This window comes from Triturus cristatus, chromosome 9 (assembly GCF_964204655.1).
Source record: "Triturus cristatus chromosome 9, aTriCri1.1, whole genome shotgun sequence".
Lineage (NCBI taxonomy): Eukaryota > Metazoa > Chordata > Amphibia > Caudata > Salamandridae > Triturus > Triturus cristatus.
In genome coordinates, this window is record NC_140592.1 from 877768939 (window position 1) to 877775996 (window position 7058).

The window sequence follows — 7058 nt, forward strand, 5'->3', positions numbered from 1 at the left end:
ATCTCTCCTCCGACTGTGGCTTCGGAGGAAGGTGCAGCTTTTTCAGTGGTGCTGCGCAAGACGGCTGAAGCCCTGGGGCTCGAGTTACCTGCTGTGGCCGTGAGGACTAATATCCTCACAGAGGTGCTTCAACCGTCGGCAAGCTCCACAGAGCCTCTGCTGCAGTTCAATGAGGCCCTCATCGACGTTCTGCAGGGCACTTGGTCCAAGCCCTCCACAGTTCCTCCTGTGGATCGGAACGTGGCCCGGCGCCACCGCCCTGCTCCGGGCGACCCCAGTTTCCTGTCCCAACACCCCACCCCGAGAGCCTGATTATCCAGGCCTCCACTTCCCAATCCTCCTTCCCGTCCGCTCCTCCGGATCGTGAATCCAAGAGGCTGGAACAGTTCGGAAAGAAACTGTTCTCTTCCCTGAGTTTGGGCCTGCGGTCTTTGAACACCGCTTGCCTCTTGGACCGTTTCTCCCACTCTCTGTGGGATGCGGTGGAGGACGTGCTGCCACTGTGTCCGGAGGAGGCCCGGACACGTCTCTCCCAGGCACTTGCTGACGGGCGAGATGCAACGCGACATGCCATACGGTGTGGATTTGTCACCACGGACTCGCTGGGTAGGGCGATTTCCACCATGGTGGCGCTCCGGCGCCACGCCTGGCTGAGATCCACGTCTTTTTCGGGGGATGTCCAAAGTATCCTCATGGATATGCCCTTTGATGGCGCTCGCCTTTTTGGTGAGAAGGCGGATAGTGCGCTGGCTCGTTTTAAGGACTCCCGGGCTACGGCCACGTCCTTGGGTCTCTCGGCCCCACGGCCGCACACTTCCGCCTTTCGCCCCTTTCGTGGCCAAGGAAGGGGCGCCTCCTCACGTCCGCCTAGCCACCGGCCGCAGAACCAACCTGCACGCGGTCGCGGACGTGGGTTCCGCCGTGGCGGTTCTAGAGGACAACGCGGGCAGTCCACATCCACCCCGGCAGCATCCGCCTCAAAGCCCTTCTAGTCCGAGCTTTCAGGCCCATTCCACTCCAGTGGGCGGCAGAGTTCGCCATCACCTGCTCCACTGGTGCTCCATCACTTCGGACAGGTGGGTGCTGCAAATCGTCCGAAGGGGCTACTCCCTCCCCTTCGAGACGATCCCTCCAGCCATGCCACCGCAGTGCCACCGTATATCGGAGGATCACTTGAATCTAATGCGGTAGGAAGTTACGGCCCTCTTGACCAAAGAGGCCGTCGAGCGCGTTCCTGGTCCAGAAGTAGGCCGTGGTTGCTATTCCCACTACTTTCTGGTTCCCAAGAAGGGCAAAGGGGGCCTACGCCCTATCTTGGACCTCAGGAGCGTCAACACCTTCCTCTGGAAGGAACGGTTCAAGATGCTAACTTTAGCTCAGGTTCTGGCTGCCCTCGACCCTGGAGACTGGATGGTAGCGTTGGACTTGCAGGACGCCTATTTTCACATCCCCGTCCTGCCAGCCCACCGGTGTTACCTGCAGTTCACGGTGGGTCAGGAGCACTTTCAGTTCACCATGCTCCCCTTCGGCCTCACCAGTGCCCCTCGGGTGTTCACGAAAGTGATGGCGGTGGTCGCAGCTCATCTGCGCAGATCGGGGGTTCCAGTCTTCCCCCATCTCGACGACTGGCTGTTGAACGCGGGCTCGCCCCAGCAAGTCGTCTCCCACCTCCAGACTACGGCCGACCTCCAGCATTTGCTGGGGTTCTCTATCAACGTGCCGAAGTCACACCTGAGTCCCTCCCAGAAGCTCCTCTTCAACAGAGCGGTTCTCGATTCAGCGCAGTTCCGGGCTTATCCTCCGGAACAGCAGGGTCCGGGATATTCGGGCTCTGATTCCCATCTTTCGGCCTCTATCCTGGGTTTCGGTCAGGTTGGTGCTGCGGCTTCTGGGGCTGATGGCCTCCTGCATCCTGTTGGTGCATTACGCCAGGTCGCGAATGCGGGCTCTGCAGTGGGACCTGAAGGTTCAGTGGGCCCAGCATCGAGGCAACCTGTCCGACCATGTCTTGATCTCGGAGGGCACTGCAAAACAGTTGCAGTGGTGGCTCACGGACCGCGATTGGGTCAGCGGCAGATGCCTCTCCCTACCACAACCGGAGCACGTAGTAGTGACGGACGCGTCCCTCCTGGGATGGGGGGGCCACATGGGAGAGGCGGAGATCAGAGGACTCTGGTCTCCGGCGGAGACTCAACTCCACATGAACCTTTTGGAGCTGAGAGCGATCCGGCTTGCACTGAAAGCCTTACTTCCCTCTGTCCGGGGAAGTGTCGTGCAGGTGTTCACGGACAACACCACCGCCATGTGGTATTGCAACAAACAGGGCGGGGTGGGGTCGTGGACCCTTTGTCAGGAGGCTCTGCACCTCTGGACATGGCTGGAACACCAGGGCATCACCCTGGTGGTTCAACATCTGGCGGGCTCTCTGAACGCCAGAGCAGACGAACTCAGCCGCCGGTGCATGATGGATAACGAATGGCGTCTGAACTCGGACGTGGCGCAAGGTCTCTCTCTGCAGTGGGGAGAGCCTTGGTTAGATCTATTCGCCACCGAAGAGAACGCGCAATGTCAGCAGTTCTGCGCGTTGGAATTTCCAAGGCAGCACTCGCTTGGAGACGCTTTTCGTCGCGAGTGGAGTTGCGGTCTGTTGTACGCCTTTCCGCCTATACCACTTCTGCCCAGAGTGCTGAATAAGATCAGGCGCGACCGGGCCCAAGTTATCTTAGTGGCTCCGGATTGGGCACAAAGGTTCTGGTATCCCGAGCTACTCAGTATGTCAATCGATCCCCCGATACGACTGCCTCTTCAGGAGGACCTTCTGTCGCAGCAGCAGGGGACGGTCCTCCACCCGAACCTGTCCAGCCTCCACCTCCATGCGTGGAGATTGAGCGGCGGCAGTTGATGCCATTTGACTTGCCTCCTGCAGTCTGTGATGTCATTCTGGCAGCCAGGCGTCCCTCCACAAAGACGGTATATGCCTGCCGGTGGAACAAATTTGTGGCATGGTGTACAGCAAAGGCTGTGGATCCCCTTTCCGCCCCTCTTTCTGAGGTTCTACTCTTTCTTCTTTCTTTGGCTCAGCAGGGCTCTGCTTTGGGCACCTTGAAAGGTTATCTTGCTGCAATCTCTGCCTTCTTACGGCTTCCTGATCAGCCTTCTCTTTTCAAGTCCCCTGTTCTTTCACGTTTTCTCAAAGGCATTACTCACATGTTCCCTCCTGTCCCCTTCGTAATGCTCAGTGGGACTTGAATCTTATTCTGACTTTTCTGATGTGCGCTCCTTTTGAGCCTCTTCACAATTGTCACATTCGTCTTCTGACCCTGAAAACTGCTTTCCTGGTAGCTATCACCTCGGCTAGACGGGTGAGTGAGCTCCAGGCTCTGTCATCTAAGCCTCCCTTTCTTTCTGTTCATCCGGACAAGGTTGTCCTCCCGCCTCATCCTTCTTGTCTACCGAAAGTGGTAACCCCCTTTCACCTCGGGCAATCTGTCACGTTGCCCACCTTCTTTCCGCCTCCGCATCCTTCAAAAGAGGAAGAGAGGCTCCACCGTCTGGACCCAAAACGGGCGCTGTCCTTTTATTTGGACAGCACCAAACCGTTCCGGGTGGAAGACCAACTTTTTGTTGGATACGTAGGAGCTAAGAAGGGGAAAGCGGTACACAAACGGACCATCTCACGGTGGGTCGTGTTGTGTAATAAACTTTGTTACTCCTTGGCAAAAAAGGACCCTCCTGTTGGGTTGAGGGCCCATTCCACCTGGGCCACAGTGGCTACTACTGCCCTGGGCTGGGAAGTTCCCTTGCGGGACATCTGTCAGGCGGCGACGTGGGCTTCACTGCACACGTTTGCCAAGCATTATTGCCTGGACAGCCAAGTCCGGAGAGACTGCTTCTTTGGCCGTTCTGTTCTCCAGGACTTTCTGGTGTGATCTTGGTAGGCAAGACCCACCTCCGGGGTTGGTATTGCTGGGGTATCTATTCTTATGTGAGGAATCTAACTAACATGTTTCTTTCAGATGAACAAGTTACTTACCTTCGGTAACGATGTATCTGTAAGAAACATTAGTTAGTTAGATTCCTCACCGACCCACCCATCCTCCCCGTTCTGCGAACTGACATCTAGGGTTAAGGTTATCCTTTTCTGGGCCCTAGATTTTTTGGCACCAGTGTCGGTCTCTTGCATGGCTCTGCGTTCCTGGCGCGGAAAGCTATGTACAAGAACTGACGTTAGCGCGCGAGGGCGGCGTCCAAGTACTCCGACGTCATTCCGGCGCACGACGCCGACGACGGACACGGAGCCGCAGACGACGCCTAGCGACGCGCAAAGGGTATTGCTGACGAAAAATCTTTCCGGATCCTGGGGATATTCTAAGGTGAGGAATCTAACTAACTAATGTTTCTTACAGATACATCGTTACCGAAGGTAAGTAACTTGTTGTTCTTGCATTATCTTTGGAACATTCACTAACAAGTGGGTGTGAGTCAGTGCTAATGTGTTTTTTGCATTATCTTTGGAATATTCACTAACCAGTGGTTAAGGGGGTTATTTGCTAGCAGGGCGAGTTTTCCTTTGATACAAAGTTGTAAAAACACAGCCTATAGAATGGGTATCTGTGATTTTTGTACATCGATCCCTGAGCTCGGGTTAATCCTACACATTGCGGTCATAGGACACTGTCAGCTAGTCTGGGTTTTAGCAAACAGTGTTTTGCATTCCTGGGCTTGGGTGGTACTTGCTTGAATTGGAAAAGCAGAAGTACAAGTACTAGAATTAAAACTTGTGTTGTGTATAAGTTTAGCGGTGCATACACAATATGTATGACAGGAGCAGCTCTTACTCAAGTAGTGCCTGGGCTTTCAGTATATACTCAGGGCAATGGTTCTCCTGGAATTCATTCATACAAACTTTGTACATAAGCAAAGAAATATATTTGTACATAAGCAAAGAAATATATTCTAAGCATACAAATAATTTAGTTTAAACCACTAATATACTGCAGCGTTATGGGTACTTTTAATTAAGCCAGAAAGTCATAGTAACTACATGTATAGTGTAGTAATTTGTAGACCAACGAAATTATACAAATGTCATGTACAAGGTTGCAATAAGGTAACAAATCAATGAATGTGCACTATGACCCAAGGGGAACAAACCCTAAGAAGTGAACAGATGGCAATTTTATATACAAGCAACAACTTTCAATATGTGTTTATAAATGCACATACTTTACTTATCACAATAAAGGAGGACGAGGATATTTTCGGCCCAGTATACACTCTCCAAAACCTAGAGTTACATACGGAAAAGTATACTTTGTTGTATTGATATAAATGTACATATAAAGTAATCAATGAAAATGGCAAATTCTTTAATGCCAGTGATAATTAGTGTGCTTTGGTGTCAACTGCCTTTTGAAGTCTTTAGAAATGCGGAATTCTCTTCAGGGCAATGACATATCGGGGACATCTACGCGGAGAACCATTAAAATTATGGTTAATGAAGGAAGTGAATTCCTATATTTTTGTTAGGCTAGAGAAATAACAGAAATTGTACCCAATGAAAGGGTAGTCACCAGGTTGTGATTGGATGAAGGAACCTGTGAGCATGATAAAAAATATTTAGTGCTTTGTCGCTGTAGGCGAACAATGGAATCGACTTGAGTTAACAGAGAGTTCACCAGGATGTGTAAGAGTTCCACTGACACACAAATTGTGATGGATAAAATGTACTCACTCGGTTGTCCTTGCAACCTGGAAGAGTAACCAGCCATTAATGGGGAAATTCTTACAGTGTTAATATTAATTTATGGCAGTTAGCAATTGAACTTATCGAATGGTGTGACCGTGGGCAATTGATGTGCTCTACGACTCTGTGAGTCCGTTTTTGCATTAATCAGTGTTGCCTGCGCAAAGCTGTCCAAAATCCAGGCTGCCACTGGCTAAATCAGTTCAAAGGCGGGAAGTGGGAAAACAGTGCTCAGTCAGTATCTCCAGCAGAGAATCCTCTGCTTGTGCCATGAGAAGAACCAGTTTAAAAGAAATTGTGCTATACTTTTCTGGTTTCATTAAAAGCACCCATAAGTCTAGAGTGTATTAGTAGTTTTTACTACATTAATTCAATGCTTGGAATGTATTTCATTGCTTATCTACAAACTTCGTAATAATGATTTCCAGGTAAACTATTGTTTTGAGTACATAAGTTTAACTGTGGCACAAGATTCCAACGCAACCTTTTACCAGAGAGCAGCTATTCCCTACAGCTTTTTAAATTATATTCCTATGTTTTCTTCCATCGTTCTGGACTGTATCCATCAGCCTTTACTTGCCACTCCGCCTCCTCTAAATGGTAGGTATTCCACTGTGCTCCTTTTCTTAACATTTACTGCGAAGCTATTATGTGCTTTTTTTCGGGGACTACAACTCCTAACTCTTGACTGTGACCTTCCTACCGTCCATCTTACTTGCTGCCTTTAGAAGAAAACCTTAATCAGGATGTGGCGAAAAGTGCCCTTTTTTGCATTGTTACCCTCCACACACTTTTGCCTGACATCTGATGCAACCTGACTTGATGTGCCCTGGGTCCCTACCAATCAGGTTCCCAGGGCCTGTGTTCCTTCCCAAGACTGTACCTTTGTATCCGCAATAAGCACATCTTTGGCCACAGGTGAGACCCTTGTAACATGGCACTGTGACCAGGGAAGGCCTCTAAGGGCTGCAGCACTTATTGTGCCATGTTTAGGGGTCCTGCACCTTAACGCACAGACACTGCCACTGCAAGCTGCGTGTTTTGGTTCAAGGGTGAAGTGATGAGTCTGCATGGCACACATCCCTGTGTGCTATGCCTGCAATCTACTGCCTGAGGCCCAGGTAAGTCACCCCTCTAGCAGGGTGCACTAGCCCTATGGTGAGGCAGCAGAGGCATGAGCCCTGTACCTCTATGGTGTCCAAGTCCATTCTTAGACATTGTAAATGTAGTGAAGCCATAAAGATTATATGGTCTGGAAGTTGGTCATTACGAACTCCCCAGCTCCATAATGGCGGTACTAAAAACTTGGAAG